The sequence below is a fragment of the Gymnogyps californianus genome, chromosome 14 (assembly GCF_018139145.2).
Source record: "Gymnogyps californianus isolate 813 chromosome 14, ASM1813914v2, whole genome shotgun sequence".
Taxonomy (NCBI): domain Eukaryota; kingdom Metazoa; phylum Chordata; class Aves; order Accipitriformes; family Cathartidae; genus Gymnogyps; species Gymnogyps californianus.
In genome coordinates, this window is record NC_059484.1 from 14,589,818 (window position 1) to 14,608,731 (window position 18,914).

Here is an 18,914-nt window from a genome sequence, read left to right on the forward strand (position 1 = left end):
CTGTCTGCTCCCATTACGCAGAAGGGAGGTGACTACAGTGCTGCTGTGGCCTCAGTGTTGTCCGCTAGTCCTCACCAGTCCCACATGCCGTGCAGTGAAGCAGGCACATCCCATCTCTCCGCAGTACCCTTCCCTCTGGACAAGGACAGAGAGGCGCAGATACCACAAGAGAAATAAAATAAAAAATACAAAATCAGGTTTAGTCAGGAACAAGGGCCCATTTTATTCCTGCAACTAGAACTTATCTCCCTGATCTCAGATGGTCTTTGTCTGGACTCGGGCTCCAATTCTGGAGAAGTCTCAGCTCTCTGCTGACCTTATCCATGACATTCAAGCTTTCCAGGGCCAGATCACTTCTACTCAACTTTGCAAGCAACTCCCAGGTCCATTAGAGAAACGCAGCCATAAAAGAGCATCTCTGATCAGATTTATGCCAATGCAGCAGCTCTTAATGCCATAATCTATGTAGCTAGCACAAGCAAACATGATCACACAAAAGGGGTCAAGTGTGCCATACTCCAGAGCTGTCAGGTCTCCAGCTAGGCCACTGAAGAAATTGGCAGCTGGCAGAAGACAACAACCTTTAGGCTTTTTAGATTACCCTGAGGAATACAATCAGTCCAGACTGATGCCAAAGGCCATGTTCACAAGGTCTTCCTGAGCAGCAATGTGCATCTCAGCCACAGGCATTTGTTCTATAACATACAATGTGCGTGCACACACACATATAGTTTCTCTCAAAGTATTGGCCATACCTTCTTCATTTTTGTCCTCAGAAACAAGGCTGTTGCCCATTTTGTTCTCAAACCTACCAGCAATACATTACTGTCAACATTTTGGAAAGCAATCACCACAAACAAAACCACCATACAGGTAAATACAGAAAGTTGTAGTGTTTAAAGGCCTCAGGTTCTTTTAGTTGATCACCCAAGAAACTTACAAGTTGGGGACTTTCCTTTTGATTTTAAATGGAAATGTTATCACCTGGTAGCCACTCTCCTCACTGCTTTGACTACATATGGATTTCTTCCTGCATCTGTATCGAAGCATCATCCCTGGGGGCACTGGCAGGGTTTTTAAGTCTGTGATAGATAACCGTGTCCCTCCAATTTCCTGGCTAAAAGCTTCCTAAATTCACCTAGCTCAGCACTCCAGGAAGCCAACTGGATAGCAGTTCGCTTAATAAAAGTTGCCTTTAAACAAAGATCTAAATCCTATTTTCCAAGAACTGCCAGGGGATTTTCAGGGTGTAATCCACCTACTGCCGACCCTCCAGAGCAAAGAAACTTTTATGTTGTTGGGTGGGATTTTTTCATTTGAGAACAATACAGGCTTTTTCTGGTGGCACTGGGAGAGGGGGACATAAGAGCACCTGAGGATTGCCACAGGCAGAGGAAAAAGGTTGGGCAGTTTTTTCCACATCTGTTGCACAGTCAGTTATCAGTGACAACAGGAGAGAGAAGGGATCGCTGAAGAGGCTGCAATTCTCTGAAATTTTGCTCAGGGAAACAATTGCCATGTTCAGTGTGGAAATCTGAATGAACAGATAGGTCTCTGAACGAGCTTGGGAAGCCCTTTTTGCTACTTCAGAGGCAGACTCTCCTATGATCCTATCACTGTGCACAGCATCCAGGTTGCCCCCAGGCAAGCCCTGGGGACTCCCAGATGTGCCGAGACATCTCCATTCTGATGTGAATGTGCCACTGTCTCACCCTCCTGCCACAAGAAACAGTCACCTGGGTAAAAATGAGGCTGGTATGACAGGAATGATTAAAGCTGGGAACAAATGTCCATCAATGATTCAAAATATTTGAGGAGGATTTGCTCGTCTCTAGGTCCCAGAAAACCATATTGTACAAGGCTCCTTTTCCCAAGAAGAAATTCACACTGGGCCTTTAAGCCTCCAAAACATATGCAATGGATTATTAACAAATATGAGTGGAAGGGTAGCTCAGTTTAATGTCACCTTTGTATATACACAGGCTTCCATCCTTTCTTCACAGAAAGACTATCCTCCCCACAGATGCTGGAAGTCATCCAAGAATTTAAGAACATTCTTTCATTCACAGGTGTTTTTGGAGCTTACAACAGCAGTGCTTATTCTGGAAGATGATGAGGGAGAGAATTGCCTTGGCCCTTCAATCAGCTTTTGCCCATTTCACATCAAATTGCAATCTGATAATACTCAGTACAAACTGGAACGCTCTAATACAAACAGAAATGGCTCCAGCAGCCAGAAGAAACACTAATGACAGAAATTAAATGGAAAGACACTGAAGCACGCAGTGCACATCACTGTCCTGATGGACAAGTTGAACATGAGCCAGCAATGTGCCCCCATGGCGAAGCAGGCCAGCAGCATCATAGGCTGTGCTAGGCAGAGGGTTGCCAGCAGGTCGAGGGAGATGTGGTCGCTCCCTTCTACTCAGCACTGGTGAGACACATCTGGAGTCCTGTGTCCAGTGCTGGGCTCCCCAGAACAAGAGAGACATGGACATATTGGAGGGAGTTCAGCAAAGGGCCATGAAGATGACTAAGGGATTGGAGCACCTGATGTACAAGGAAAGGCTGAGAGAGCTGGGATTGTTTAGCCTGGAGAAGAGAACACTAAGGGAGACCTTATCGATGTCTATCAATACCTGATGGAGGACAAAGACGACAGGGCCAAACTCTTCTCAGTGGTGCCCAGAGTCAGGACAAGAGGCAAAGGGCACAAACTGAAATACAGTAAATGAGCACCTGCTGTGGCTCTCGCCTCCTTCCAAAGCAATACCCCATGCAGCAGCAGAGACTATCTCATGATCATGGCATTGACACTGGAGAAATCGGTGCCTAATTCCCATCTCCATTTCTCACCAAGCCATTTCCCTGGGGTCAGAGATAGGGATGAGAAAGTCCCTGTTCTCCTTGCTCAGAGGTCCAGGGCATGAGGTTGAATTTACCAACAAAGCTTCAGCAACAGCAGACAGAGGGGGAGAATATTTGAAAATGCATTTAGCTGCTGAGAGCAGTCTAACAAAGGATCATTATGAAGACATGCAGAAGCTGTGACAGGGTTGCAGAGAGTTAGTCTGGGACTGAGACACCTTAGTTACAACAGCAGGATAGAGAAGTGGAGCTAGAATCCATAGGAGGAAAAGAATTATGACCTGACTGAGTGATATCAATTCTGGAGGGACTGAGGAGGGAAACGAAACTACAAAGCTACTTGAAACTGTATCAAACACACAGAATGAGGGCCATGAACTTAAAGATGTGGAAAGGATGTGCCACAAAGGAGCAGAGGTAGAAATCAAGAGAAGCAAAAATAAAACAAGTGCAATGGAGAGAGCAGTAAGAATGAGCAGGGTAAAAAAAGAAGCTGGACAAGAATATTGACAAGTCAAAAACAGTGATCCCGTGCTTCCTTAGCCAAATAAGATTGGAAACAGAGCACCAGCTGGGCTCTGGGGAGGATGGAGAAAGTTCAGATAGGCCATCCACTGCTCCCTCTCCTCCAGACGAAGGCTGGAGATTGCTCACACGTATGCTGTTACGTTGACAGCTATTGCTGCAAGGTGTAGACGTTTGACACCTTGCTGCATGTAGCACAAAAGAAGGGAAAGTGAGTCACACCAGGGAAGAACCAGATTTTTAACATCTAGAGGCACCTTAAAGTACTTCACACAATGATGAGTCACATGCAAACAGTGCAATGACTCTGCAAACAAATACACGGTTTTTACTGTCTTGCTATTTTTCCAACGGCAAAGAAAGATGGTCTGTGCCACCAGTTTTTTTATCCTCACTTATTCAGCCCCAGCAGAGCCCCACTCAGCCTGAGAACTCAGATACACCTCAACACCTCTAGCAGCCCATGTTTCCCAAGTGAGTGCCAACATCAAAGAAAGAGAAGGGAGAAGAAACCCACAGGATTTTCTGCTCTGGGACAACTGGAATGTCTTAAAGCCAGCGTTGAGTAAATGACATAAGCTGCCTTTTCTGGCCTGCGAGATTACCTCCTCTCTCCTCTACATCTGTTTCATTAGATTTAAATTACTCCTGTTGCCAAGACATTTGAAAGCAAATTGTTAAAAACCTTCAACCACTAGCCCCAGCTACTGATTCCCCAACAGGGCTCAGTACCCAGTCTGATTCTCACCAAGACATGATTTGTAGGCACAACATCCTAACCAAGACACAGCAAGAGGGAGAGGCAGCACATAAGCCAGGAAATATTTCACACAAAAACTTCAGCAAGACTTAGTAGAGTCAATTCTTTTCATTCAGAGGTAACTTCCATATTCATTTGAACCCAAAAAGTATACCGAGGAACAGGAAGCAGCAATTAGAGGGTGTAAGCACAGGGTGAGAACACGTGTGTCTGGTATCATCCCATGTCAGTGACTTTGACAGGACAAAGCTTTGGAGAGGGTTTTAGCCACAGATGGAGAAAATGCTGCCCCAGTGAATCGCGATGCTGGGAAAATTAATTAGCTACAGTTAAGTCAGTTATAAGCATACACAGCTCCATGCACACCCAACCTTTTATCATTATTACAGAATCACAACATAATCTGCCACCGCAGTCTTCTCAGACCAAGGCCAGGACAGAAATAGTAGGGCCTCTGGCTGTGGAGAGTGTGCTGCCATTGTAAATGCGCACAGGGAGGCTGCTGCAGCTGAGAACTGAGATGAACCACTCCAGCAGCCTGGTCAGAGGGATCTCTGCTTCCAGAGGACATTTTTGACTGGGAGATAGGTACAATGGCAGGACTGTGAGGGCAAGAGGCATCCCGGGTGGAAGAGGGAGAAAGAGATGAGAATTTGGGGATATACAGACTGTATAATTTCAGGAGAGCCAAAGAAGTCAGAAGCACCGTACCTGCAGGTCAAACCCAGAAGACAGTCACTGAGCTGCAGACTGGCTTAGACGTGCAGATGCCATAGGCTGGAGCTGAGGCGTATTTGCAGAATTGAACAGGAGATCAAAGTACACTGAGAACTTGGCTCAAGCCCTTTTCAGCTAAGGGAAGAGAAATCTCTCTTGCCTGTGACAGTAGCCTAAATGCTATAGTTTCAAGCCTGACTACGGAATTGCCTCCTCTTCAGAAGAGGCAGACCTGTGTCCTGGTTTCGGCTGGGACAGAGTGAACTCTCTTCTTAGTAGCTGGTACAGTGTGAGAATGGTTGGATTTAGTGTGAGAATGATGTTGAACACTGATGTTTTAGTTGTTGCTAAGTAGCGCTTATCTTAAGCCAAGGACTTTTCAGTTTCCCATGCTCTGCCAGCAAGCAGGTGTGCAAGGAGCTGGGAGGGAGCAGAGCCGGGGCAGCTGACCTGAACTAGCCAAAGGGGTATTCCGTACCATGGAACGTCATGCCCAGTATACAAACAGGGGGGAGTTGGCCGGGAGGCGCGGATCGCAGCTCTGGCATCGGTCAGCGGGTGGTGAGCAACTGCATTGTGCATCACTGGTTTTTTTTCCTCCCCCCCCTCCTTTTTTTGTTATATTCCTTTTCATTACTATTATTATATTTCATTATTACTATTGTTAGTATTATATTTTACTTTAGTTATTAAACTGTTCTTATCTCAACCCACGAGTTTTACTTTTTTTCCTTTCCTCTGCCTCACCGCACTGGGAGGGGGAAGCGGCTGCGTGATGCTGAGTTGCTGACTGGGGTTAAGCCACGACAACCTGACAGTCGTTCTGATTTGGACTACTTTGGGTGTGGGTCAGCTGGCTGTTGCCAGCCACAGGCAGCCTGGACTGCTGGATACCAGGCTGTGTGTGCATTCACTGTTGGGTAACATGTGGATGTTGATCTACATGCACCAGGAGTCTTCCACACTCATGGTGTATGATTACTGGGTCCAGAGTGGGGTCCCCAAACTTCCACCTTTTGCCTGTCGTAGCACTGAGGGCATCTAGCTGAAAAGCCTTTTTAAAGCTTCCTAGGCAGGTAAAGACAGGCTTCAGGAATAGCAGTCTCCTTGCATTACAGGAGTCTGTTCACCATGCCATGCTCTCCTTCTTCTCTTGCTGTCTAAAATTTTTAGCTAACTTTGTAAACCCTTCGCCAGGAGGCAGCCGTCCAGCTCTGTCCTACACCAGCATGTAAATACGCTGACATACAAAGCGCATGTTTCCCCGCCTGCAGGAAACATGCTGTGTAATGAAAGAGTCTCCCAGCAGGAGGAACAGAACTTGCGTGCCAATTACCTTGGCACACACCATGGGATCGAATGGGGCAAGAGCACAGCGGTAGGTACAGCAAAGCTGAGCTTTCCTGCCAGCCTCTGCACTCAGCTTAATACTCCCTTGTAATGAAGTCGTTTTGGCCTGCAAGACACGCAGGCAGATGGGCTGTCATTCAGGGGCTACCGTCTGCACCATCCGTTCCTTGGGGTTTGAACTTATTAAGGTCGGTGTTTTACAAACGCAATCAAGGAAGCAAGCTTGAGAGATATTATGACAGCAATAAAAGTGTGTTCTGCTTCATCAGCACATTTGAAAAATTAGTTTAAATGTCCTTAGTGGCAAACAGCATTTAGTGCTGCTCAGTGCAGGAGGGGGAGGCAGGAAAAAGAGACTACACAGAATTTTTAAAAATAAAACTCAAAGCAAGTTTGGCACAATGAGTAAATCACAAGCAACTGTCTCCCTACAGTGCCCCGCTGCAAGAAACTCCTCCTGATATAAATCAGTGCCATATCTAGCCAAATACAAAAGCTGTGCCAGCTCTTGCTGCATAGTTTACCTTACTCCAAGATATTAGCAGAACTAGCATCTCCATCTCTTCAGACAATTGCAGTATCTCACCTTATGCCACACCAGGCATCCACACCGTGGGTTTGTTGCTTAACACCACCACAGCCACCCACCAGATTCTACAGTGCCCGATATCTTTGTATCATCATTCCTATTTTGCATCTTCTTTCCCTGCACTGCCATGGGGACTTGAGAGCAAACTCCATGGTGAACCATAAAAATCAATTCCAATCATAGAACCTCATTTTCATTCCTTCCAAAATATTTTGTTTCTAGATAGACATTCAAAGTTTGCTCCAAAATGAGTTTTCTCTTCCATTCTTCTTTTAAAAAAAATTATATCAGATGATTTTCAAATTTGTGAAAGGGTCTGGGGAAGAAGGAGGGAGGAACAATATATATTCTCACAACTTTTCTTAAAAATAGCCAAACAGACAAATAAAGAATAAACTAAATAGCATCATCCAGTGAAAAAAATGCCTCGAGGCTTGAAACTGGGCAGCATGGCTCTAAAACTACTAGTTTCTACTGAGAAAAAGGGCAACTGAAGCAAAAAGAAAATAATTCTATATCAGCTCTCCACAGTATCCTTCCACAGCAACTGATCCAGTACCCTCCTTGCAGGGAGGAGAAATCACACCCCGGTATTGACCTCGCTGCACACTCTCCCTGCCAACCCTTGTAAGTTCATGGTCTGCTGTCCCTCAGCTGCCGCTGGGCCAATTTGAGTGAGGAAAACTGTAAATGTCATACCGAAACACGCACAGTGGTATTCTCCCAAAGCAGATAAAGCTTAGGACCAGTAATCAGGGAAAATTACGCCCACAAAGCAGTTGTAAACCAGCCCCATTCCAGGCCCTTTGCAAGTTTTGTTGCCTCACAAGTATTTGGCAAATTCAAAGCTTTCCTTCAGACAAAAATCAGTGTTTTCTTACTTTCCCACCATGAAGTTAAAGCCCTTACGGTACAAAGGGTGCTGTCACCCTGATAACACAGGACAAGGGACACCTCCCTCTTGAGGTGGAAATTATAAGGTTCCCTCTTCCTGCCCATGGCAGTAAAAGGCTGGAAAGCCCACATGCTTCGTCAAACACCAGCATTTTAACTAGGAGACTAGACACAGCTTCACCCCACAGGATTGGAGGCATTTAACTGGAATGCTGAAATTAGAAATAGTAACTAGTCACCCTGGGCCCTCACTAGGGCAGAGAGATGTAACCAAAGGATGACAAAGGATGTCTCCAAAGGATGATGGTGTCATCCACCACCAGGCCAGACTGTCCTGATGCTTCAGGACCAAAGTTTGGTGGGCTGAACTTGGGGTGTGAGACATCAGCTTTTGACACGAAGTTTCCAAGGAGTAGGGAATCTCTCCTGTCCCTGGGGAGCAGCAGCTAATGACTCCCCCAATTAAAAACTATTTTATTTTACCTCTTTCTATGGGAACTAACCAGAACTTGTCTACATACAGATCCATTGCTGGTGAGGGACCAGCAGACTCTCCACAGCTGCATCAGCCCCATAAGTAAATAAAACAGGGTGATAGAATCATAGAATGGTTTGGGTTGGAAGGGACCTTAAAGATCATCTAGTTCCACCCCCCCTGCCATGGGCAGGGACACCTTCCACTAGACCAGGTTGCTCAAAGCCCCATCCAATCTGGCACTGAACACTTCCAGGGATGGGGCATCCACAACCTCTCTGGGCAACCTGTTCCAGTGCCTCACCACCCTCACAGTGAAGAACTTCTTCCTTACACCTAATCTAAATCTACCTTCTGTCAGTTTAAAGCCATTACCCTTTTTTCTATCACTAGATCCCTTGTTAAAAGTCCCTCTCCAGCTTTCTTGTAGGCCCCCTTTAGGTACTGGAAGGCAGCTATAAGGTCACGCCGGAGCCTTCTCTTCTCCAGGCTGAACAACCCCAACTCCTCAGCCTGTCTTCATAGGAGAGGTGCTCCAGCCCTCTGATAATCTTCGTGTCCCTCCTCTGGACTCGATCCAAAAGGTTCACGTCCTTCTTATGTTGGGGACTCCAGAGCTGAACGCAGTACTGCAGGTGGGGTCTCACCAGAGCGGAGTAGAGGGGGAGAATCACCTCCTTTGACCTGCTAGCCACACTTCTTTTGATGCAGCCCCGGATACGGTTGGCTTTCTGGGCTGCAAAGGCACATTGCCAGGTCATGTTGAGCTTCTCGTCAACCAACAACCCCAAGTCCTTCTCCACAGGGCTGCTCTCAATCCACTCATCGCTCAGCCTGTATTTGTGCCTGGGATTGCCCTGACCCATGTGCAGGACCAAATAAATAAATTTCCAAATAAATAATTTCTGTTAATTGGCACAATCCACCTAGCCCACACTGCACCAGCAGAGCACACCATCTTTCTGACTGCATATTTCTTTTCCTCTCAGGCTTTCCATAATACGTTTTCAAAGACTGAAACTCTCTCACTATGGCTCAGGTAATGGACAGTAAGATGGGAAAAATGTATATCAATGCCTTGTGACCAGTCTCTCAACGTTACGCACAGTCAGCCGTAAAGAAAGAAGGTGTTTAATGAGACCCTGGCAAAGGTCAAAACTACCTTGTGATAAATTGTTTGTTCACCCGCTTCCTCAAAGTTGTTCTTCCATATCAGTGATGTTCTGGGTGAGGTTTACAGTGGATATTTTTCCCCTCTCAGTGCAAGATCACCTAGCTCTGGCAGACACATCCTGTGATTTCTCCAGCAGCAGAGACAGAGCTAATGAGGTGGCTGCACTACAGACCTCAGCCCGGTGGTCTCAAGAACAGACTAGGACAGTGAAAGGACAAGCTGGTGTGGGACAGGATGGGCCTACCCCATTCCTCATACCAGAGGGAAGACTAATTTCTCTCTATGCATCTGAGCAAGCCCAAGATGTTAAGCAGCTTCTCCTCTCCCCAATTTCTTCATCCGTCCCTTTCCTCCAAAAAACCCTCTTTCATATCAACTTTCCTTACACTGCTGTCCCAAGGCTCAGTGTGTACCTAAGCTAAAAGCTCCTGAGAGCACGTAAAGGCACAGGATTACATTTCAGCAAACAATAAACTGAGATTGTGATCAAGGTGCTCCACTTTATGCAAATATACAGTGCTGGATAAGTGACTATGCAAAGCCAGCCCCAAACTGGAAAAACTATAGTGCATATTATCACAGTGCCATTCAGGTAATGTTGAACCATGCTCTGCTTTTATGGCCTTTCCCTCCACAGTATTCTGATTTCCAAGCTAAAGAAACAACCCTGACAATGGGAAAGTGAATTTCAGGTAAGTGGATAGGAAAAGGAGTAGAGGGAAATATGTGTATGTGGCCTGGAAACTGCTCTGCAACCCTCCAAGCTCCTTTCCAGTGTGCCTGAGGTTCCCAAAAGTTTATTTTGGGGAAAAAGACAGAAAGCAATGAATCCATTCCGTTTTCCCAGAACTTCCCAATGTATAAATCTTGGCACAAACCCCCTTCATGGAGCTAGTGTACTACCTTCAGCAACCAGCAACCTCCTTGCATCTCTGGAGACATTCAGCTGCACCAAGGCTCTTCCAGCACGAGTGCCTCAGCCAAGGAAAAAGAATTTCCTTGTGTCCTTCCTCTCTCTCACTCTCGCAATCTGAACAAGCAATAGCTTGGCCCCAAAGATGTTGCTGTGAGGAAGGAGTTTAGGCAATACAAGACTGATTCAGCAGCTTGGCACCTCGCACAGAAGCATTGGGCAAACATGACCTGTATTTGTTGGGAGAGAAGGGACTCAGAGGTGACCAAGTCTCTAAAACATAACTCTAAAGAGAACTCATGAGATGGTACGAAACTATTTAGGGCTATGTCAAATAAGTGGCATAAATGAAAAAGCTCGGGAAAGGTCAAGCCTTGGAGGAATTGAGTGAGAATCTCTTCGTGCAGGGGAGAACTGATCTGAAACAGCCTCTTGCCAGAGGCAGTCAGGGAAGAAAAACCAAGTAAATAGCTTTGAAGGCATAGGAGGATAGAATTTACCTCATTTTAAGCATAAGAGAAATGAAGTATGTAACCTAGGCTTGTCATCCAGGCTCCCTCAACAGTAGAAAGAGAGGAAGACACATTAGAGGGTAAGTAATCCTGGCTACCTGTGAAAGCGCCTGTTAGCATGAATCCAGGAACTGGCTCAAACGTGCTCAGAGAGATGAAGTTAGGTGAGGAAAATCCCAACTTTAATCACTGCAGAGCTCCTGAGAAGGTGACAAACATTTGCCAACATGAACTTAATGAGGTGTCTCCTTGGAGCGGCACCCCACCAACTAATTTTAAGAGAGAATATGTGGACGTGAGGCTGGCCACATGCCAACTTAAGCTAACCAGCAAAACTCAGCAAAAACAAAACAAACCAAGATGGTCTTTAATAGCCTTTAAATACCTGGGGGGTTTATTGAAAAAAGATGGAAAAATACAAGGAAAGATGATGAATGCTAATGCAATAAGTGAAGAAAATACATTATCTTCGATTCCTCTTTGCCTAGATCCATAGTAATTTCAGAAGGAGTGATTGCGTTATGAGATAAATTTCATTTATTCCTGATAAAAGAACAATGCTACATTTTTTTGACAAGTGTTCTTCAATATGCCACCTGGGTAGTTCTAGCAACAGATAATAAAAATGAAATATGATAGGATTCCTAAGAAGATCCCAGCAGTTAACAGGGGAAACCATTTCATAGCTCTTTCTTAGGAGGTACCCAGTTTTCCTAGGGATAAAAAGAAAGTTTTAATCAGTCCCTTTGCAAAGTGTGTGGGGTAAGTTTTCAGGATGTGGCTTTATTCCTATCTTAGCTGTAGATGTTACTTAAGAATCAGCAAAGTAAAATCAGAGACATATAGCTGGATGAAGGCAAACTGCCTCTATAGCTAAGTAGCAGTGGAAAGTGATGGTGTAGGGGATCACAGAAGGAAAGACAGGATGAGTTTTATTGTGAGCACCAAAGGCTCAGCAGTTGCAGAAAGGAAAAGCATATCACCATCATGCTTCAGAGTCCGTGAGAAGAAATTCTCTTTCTACTTCGCCACTAGACAGCACCACGCTGGGACCAAAGGATAAAGTGTTTTCAGGCTTTCCCATATCCTATGAATTTGTCATTACCGGAAACTAGTTTTCCTCAACTGTCCTGGGTCTAGTTCTTATTGTAGCTATACAGACATAAATGTGGCTTTAGCTCTTTGTGACCCATGGACTGAACCTGGTTGTAGACCCATGCTGTTCCAAAAGCAGCCTGGTCTTGCACAGCCCAAATTCCCTGTTCGTTCTCCATGGATTTACATTCGCACGGTGCCTTTTATGGGATGCCATGAAAGCTGGCTGTGAAGAAGCAACATACATGAGATCCTTAACCAAACCATCCTTCTATGTATCAACTCTTTACATTAAGGCATCAAGTGAATAAAATGCATCAAATCTATTGCTTCTCTTAAGTCAGCTTTGTTGGCCTTTGTCTTTTTTATTAGTTTCTCTTTGCTTTTCAAACATTTCCACTATCCTAACAGAGCGCCTCCACCACTAAAACCTCAGTATAATCAGACTGCAAAGGAGCCAGGGGGAACCTCTCTTTGCTGTTGTCTGCAGCCAACAGAATAGAAATGCTGTGGAAAGTGGCGGTAATTATGCAATACATAAATCATAGGGAGAATATTTTCTCTCTTCCCTTTGCACAGATCCCATACATCACCATGACTCAGTGCAGTTTTCCCAGTGGGGACAAATTCCAACTTCTAATGCACTTTCCATCTGATTCCTCTGTGATAACAGATGGGTTGCTGTCCTGACATGTTGCATTTTGATAGTAATATATTAAACACCTCTGTGTTTCATAACAATTTGGTTTGGGGACCCAGTACTAATCCCATTTCAGTGGTTTGACTTGTGCATTTTACCACTGATGAGAGAAAACCCCTTCAGTCCGGTGGCTATCATCTTGCCTCCCCTCTCCTCTAGTTTTTCTGGTTGTTTCACTGATCTTCCTAGATGTGATAAATCATGTAAATTTAATTTAGAGATTATACCCCTGGCTTTGAAGGCAGACAAGGTTAGCTCTCTGCTTGTAGCCCATGCCTGCTAATCTTATAAAATTCCTCCATTCCCACTTGGCTGGAACTGTTGTTGGGGGGCGGGAGGAGAGCAATATCTATTCTACAAAGTGTTTGGGACTTTTGTTTGGGACACTTGCAGATGGCATCCTGGCCACCGTCCAAACTCTCATACTGCTGCGTAAGAACAAATGCTATAACCCCGAAGGTTTTCATAAGCCCGCTGTATTGCAAACTTTATCTCGGCAATACAAAGCTGCTGCTACCATTTCCAAACTCTTTCTAGTCTTTCTGATCAGTTACACATTTCTCTCAGCTACAAGATTTTTCCAAAGACTAAGCACTTCCTAAGTCCATTGCACTACCTCCTTGTGCATGTTTGTCTGTGATCGTTGCTGCCTCCTTTCTGTAAAATTGGAGGCCAACACTCCTTCACTAAAGCACTGGCAGATATGCAGAGAAGACACATGAAATAGGGGAATTCCTGCTATCCGCAAGAAAGCACTGTTTCTTGCCTGTAAGGAGAGCCTTTGGCCCCAAGCTGAGAGTTACAAACAGTGACCAAGCACATTATCCATGCAACCTTTCCTTTATCTATAAATTCCTTTCTAAGGAAACATGTAGCACCAGCAGGGGATTAAAACCAGTTGTTTCATGGGCATCCCAGGTGGGTGTCTTTCATCTCCTTTCCTAATATTTCCTTTAGGCTTGGATAGTTTTTATTGTTTTTTTTTTTTCCTCTTTGCTCTTTCCCACGCCTGAACAGTTCTTGGCTTTGGCAGGCACAGAAACAGCGGGTTTATGACATGCATTTTTTAATGTATCAAAAAATGTTCTTTTGATTCATTTTTTAAAAAGCAAACTGCTCACTCAAGGTTAATAACTTTCCCACTTCAGTTGAATGTAAGAGACTTCCAGATGTTGCTGAGAATTTTTTAAAATACTTTCATCTTCAGAAATTAACAGGGCAAAACCAGCAGCTTCTCAGATACCCCCTAAACCAGGAGAAATTGCTGGACCCTCTGAGAGGTGGCCCAGAGTGTTCTTTAATGCTGACAGTTCAGCATATTTGGTAGAAGTTTATGTGAAGTTATGATAGCTGTATGAGTTCAATAGCCGCTGTCCAGACAATTCACCTTAGCAGCTCTCCACAGCTTTGAGTATCATACATACAGGAAACGTGCTGAAACCAAACACCGACCTCAGACAACAGGCACGTAACATTCTCCTTACTTAGCAAGTCAGTATTTGTACATCCAGACTAAGAAGAAATCATCTCCAGTCAAAAGCCTACGTGCTCTTTGCTAGGTGACCATCTGAGGTGGCCCTTATGAAAAAACATAAGGGAGGGAGGGAACCACCATTTCAGCCAGCCCTGACCATCCAGGACTCCTCCAGATATTGTGCCAGGGCAGTGCTTACTGCTGTTTCGCCAGGACATCAGAGGAACAAGGTGATTTGCAAGCAATTCACATGTTTGCTTTGATCTTTCACACAAACTGAGTAATGTCACTGGATTTTAATCAAGCTCTTCAGAGCTTTAGTCCACACTTTTAATGCACTGAAGTTAGGCATCTCAGCTTGTTTCAAGCTTTACACACAAGAAGCTAAAAATTCTTTTAGTCTTTACTTTTTCCCTTCAATTCGATGAAGAAAATGTTGAACGAGCGAAAAACATTGTTTTACCATTTCCAAAGTGGATTTCCCTGGGATCTACCTACCTACTTTCATAGGTATTATGACTTTTTAAGAAGGATTCGAATCTGAATGGAAGGAGACTTACCAGACAGGTCTGGAGGGAGCATCCTATGGATGGGAGAAGGCTGTGATCGGAGACAGTAGAGAAGTCAAATTTTGCACCTTGGTAGAGTGCAAAGGAGCACACAAGGAACCCAGGTCAACAGCATCAGTAAGCGTAGAAGGATGGAGGGCCTAGAAAGCAAGAGCAGGACATTTTCATTTCAATAACCACACAGCAGATTCACAGGTACAAGCCAAGGTCTCAGCTGAACAAGTAAACTGGCACCTTCATATATTTTTAGCCCAGCTTCCTAGTGAAGCCAGTGGCTGAGCACATGTAGATTAATAATCCCTCTTAAATGCTTTTGGATAATTTAAGCCACATTTGAAAAGGGGAGAAGAATCTCAAAGATATGCAAATTTGACTTGTCCCTCTAGGACTGGAGGCCAGGGAGAAGAGAGACTCTATTAATACTTCTCCTGAAGAGAAAATACAGTGCAGGTTCAGTCCTGATTAGACACCCAGGAGTCTGCAACAAAAAGGGGGGGCTGGACCCACATATCAAGCTTAGTCAGAGTTTTAAACCAAGCCCAGGACACCAGTCATAGAATCATTTAGGTTGGAAAAGACCTTTAAGATCATCAAGTCCAACCATAAATCTAACACTGCCAAGTCCACCACTAAACCGTGTGCCCAAGTGCCACATCTACACGTCTTTTAAATACCTCCCGGGTTGGTGACTCAACCACTTCCCTGAGCAACCAATGCATCGGAAAGACAGCTTCTAGCGTCTTCTCACTGTACAGTGCACATCACTGCTGATCCAGATGCTCCCTGAGCTAGGCTAATCCCCAATTTGTTTCAGAAAAGTTTTATGGATGTTGTAGGTTGTTTACTAAAAAGGGAAGGATGACGTGAAAAACCCAAAGCCAACAGAGACTGGACAGACAACAATGCATTACTAGCCAAGCATGCTGAGAAATAAGCATGACAATTTTTATCACAGTACATCACAATTTTTCATGGTAATGCTCAGAACTAAGTCAGTTTTACAGCAAAATTGTTCTCAGTTTCTGCTTTCTCTACTCAAAGCAGCTGATCTCTCACAGAATCCTTTGAAAAACCACTCAGCTTTGCAGCTGTCATTGCTGCTTCTGTCTTCCATCCTCCTCCCTTTTACCAGGGAGGAAAATAAGAGCTTTGCTATCTGGGGACTGCTTAACCAGATCATACAACTTGAATAAGTTGTATTCTTTTCCCTTGACTTCACACTCAGCTCACCAGCAACTGGATATGATGTCACCAGTGAGGCAAGCTGAGCAACAACTGAAAAGTGGTAGCAAACCGTAAGGATGGTAACAGGGCTAGGAAAGCCACCATGCCCTGAGCTCAAGGAGGGCTCACAGGGGACCCCAGAATTCACTCAAGATGCCACCTTTGTTGTGCAAGGAAAATAACCTCTCTTCTCCTAACACCCTGAATCTTTTTTTGACACCTTCAGTGTCAACAGAAGCAGAGAAATGTTTAGAATCTAACCAAACCGGCCTCTCTGCAAAACATCACGTTTTCTAATACAGCAAATCATAAACTTCACAGAGGACAAAACAAAGGAAAAGATCTCTATAAAGAAAATACCAGAAAATTGTGAAACCATCCTTTAAAAAAATATTGAACAGAAGAAAATGAGTCATATTAAATTGTCATAAATTACTTTTAGTTCCCTTACAGAGAGGCTACCGCGACCTCAGCACTGAAGATATCCATGAACCCGAAAGCAGAGTTAATGACTGCATATTATCCAGCCACACTGAATTTCAAAGGGTGCTTGCACAGGACGATACAGAAGGAGGGGGAACAGCATAAGCAGAAAAGAAACTCCTTGCCTAAAAGACGCTTCATATAGAAATATCGTCTTAAAATTAACCCATATTAATTTTTAAAGTGGAATTTTAAGTAGAGTGATAATTTTAAAAAATCTGGCATAAGTCTCCTTCTTGCCAGTTCAGCATTTAGAGACTTTCACCTATGGAAAAGTTTTATTTTGAGTAGCAGCCCTGACAGCAATGAAGCTGAATAAAGATAAATTTAAATTAGTCGGAAAACCATCATGCTTAGATGAGAACAAGGTCCTCCCAGGGGGTGGTGTTTAAACTGCCTCTGAGATTTCTGAAGGAAGGACTCTGCTCTGCATTGCTCTTTATAGGAAAGTCAATAGCCTGAAGAAAGATAGATTATTGTTCATAACATCTGTAAGAGCTTTTATCAAAAAGTATTACATTGACAGGGCATTTGAGGTTAAGCTCCTGATTTTAATTTCCCCTCTAGCCTATTTCCAATTGCTGGGAAAGCTGGATAAAGAACAGAGGTGTCCGTGTGACTGCATGAAAGTCGCAGAGCAAAAGAAAGAGAGTAGCACTTTCCCCTGTGCCTGGAAACCACTCAGCCTTACAAGAAACAGCCTCAGCCAGAATCCTGCATATAGCTGTGACTTGTCCCCTTTGTATCCGATGGGAACAGAGCCTGTTTTAGGGCAAAGCCCCCAGAAGTCAAGATCACTTTAAAGTTGGGTGTCCAATGTTTCACAAAACCCAGCAAGGACAGTGGTACCATCCCTTCATGCTACTCATCCCTTCCTAAGAGCTCCCTGTGACCTTTAATTTCCCTACAAGGAGGCACCAGAGGCTTCATTTTAGCAATGCCACGAACAACAACTCAACCAGCACAGCAGTTTCAAGTAGTGCTTCAGAGCCTAGAGCCCTCCTGGGAACCGAGAGCAACTCTCTGGACCAGAGGCAGAATGGTACAAAGAGCCAGACAGATGCTCGGTACAACAGCAGCTAGCAGAAGGAAGGCAGGAGGGCTACGTAAGAAAGAGCTCACCATCTTCATTTTGATTATATTTTTACATCCAAACTTGCTGAATTTAATTATTTGTCCTGTTACAGAAGGACGCACTGTCCAGGTACAAGGTTCCTGGAGAAGAACTTGTACTGCTAAGAGTGTCAACTGTATATGAGTTTATTTAGAAGTCAGTAAAAATTATCACCCCAATCTGTTTTGTAGCCTAAATAAACAATGACCGCACACACTACCCAAGCCACAAAAACCTCTACTACATATGAATGTTTAACTAACCCAACCCATAATTCTTATAACAGATCAAAGTATTTATTTTATCAGAAACAATTTCCTCAATTTCTACCCTCAAAATACTAGTGTAAGGAAGCAGTGCTTAAAGCGCCTGTAAATGTTTTGCTGATGAGGAAACCAAGTTGCCATAGGAATGAGGTACAAAAAAAACAGGTATGGAGAGAAACCCAGTTCAGATCACCCATGCTACATTAAATTAATTTTCATTCTGTTTTCCCACCAGGTTCATTGCTGCAAAAACAGAAGGGATGAGGTTTCATGGAGGTGGTTTACAAGGTGAGAGGATGGCAGAACGAGGTAAAGAAAAGTAGAATATAAACAACAAAACTGGTATTACATCTTTGCTCTGTTTCAAAACTTTTGCATACCAATGGCTTTTTATGAAAATTTCCAGTTATTGCTATAAAAATATTACTGCTACTTTTTTTATAGCTACTTGGTAGGAGTTCAGTTTTAGCTGGTCTCAGACAACATTGAGTGCAAGCTTTGCATCTCAACAGATTCCCTTTGGGAAAGCTATTTGCACAAAGCCGATTTCTGTGTTTCAGTAATATTATATCCGTTTCAGTGAAAAAAACACTGGCTCTTTCTGGAATTTGTGCTTTAGGATTTTTTTATTTTATTTTGGAATGTTGACATTTTACTCATTTATATTACTTCCAATTTTCTATTTTTACATGGACTTATCGTGAGATCAATTACAAATAAAACTTTTGTTGAAGATGATCATTTGGGACAAATCATGAGGCTGGATTAAAATATTGTTTTATTGTAAATCAAAATTACAATGAAACAAATTCACATTTGGAAATACCATGGATTAATATAAAAAGGATAAGAAAACTTGATTGTAAAAAATAAAAATAAAAATAAAAGAAACTCCAAAATGCCTAATTTTCTACAAGGAACAATTTCAGAAATTATTTCATAGGAATTTGGAGGGGAAAAAAAAAAAAAAGAAATATCAACACTGCCCATGAAAAAGACATACTGAAATCATCCATCTCTCCCTTGATGCATGACAACAGAGAGGAAAGATGCATGTTAGGGTACTGGCCTGGAATATGGGACATTTCAAATTCCCAAATGGACAGAGATTTCTGGTTAGACTACGGGCTTTTCTGTGTCTCAGTCACCAAAGTCGTGAAACACAATAAGAAAACACATCGTCTATTCCCTGATACAGTTACTATGATAATA

At 43.7% G+C, this 18,914-nt stretch overlaps 1 long non-coding RNA gene across 1 annotated transcript in view; it reads right to left on the bottom strand.

Moving 5' to 3' along the window:
• The window catches only part of LOC127021903 (uncharacterized), a 184,501-nt gene that overhangs the window by 106,689 nt on the left and 58,898 nt on the right, over positions 1–18,914 (bottom strand). Inside the window, exon 3 of the long non-coding RNA XR_007767273.1 lies at positions 14,607–14,755. This is a non-coding gene — a long non-coding RNA (uncharacterized LOC127021903). The remainder of the gene's footprint in view (positions 1–14,606; positions 14,756–18,914) is intronic.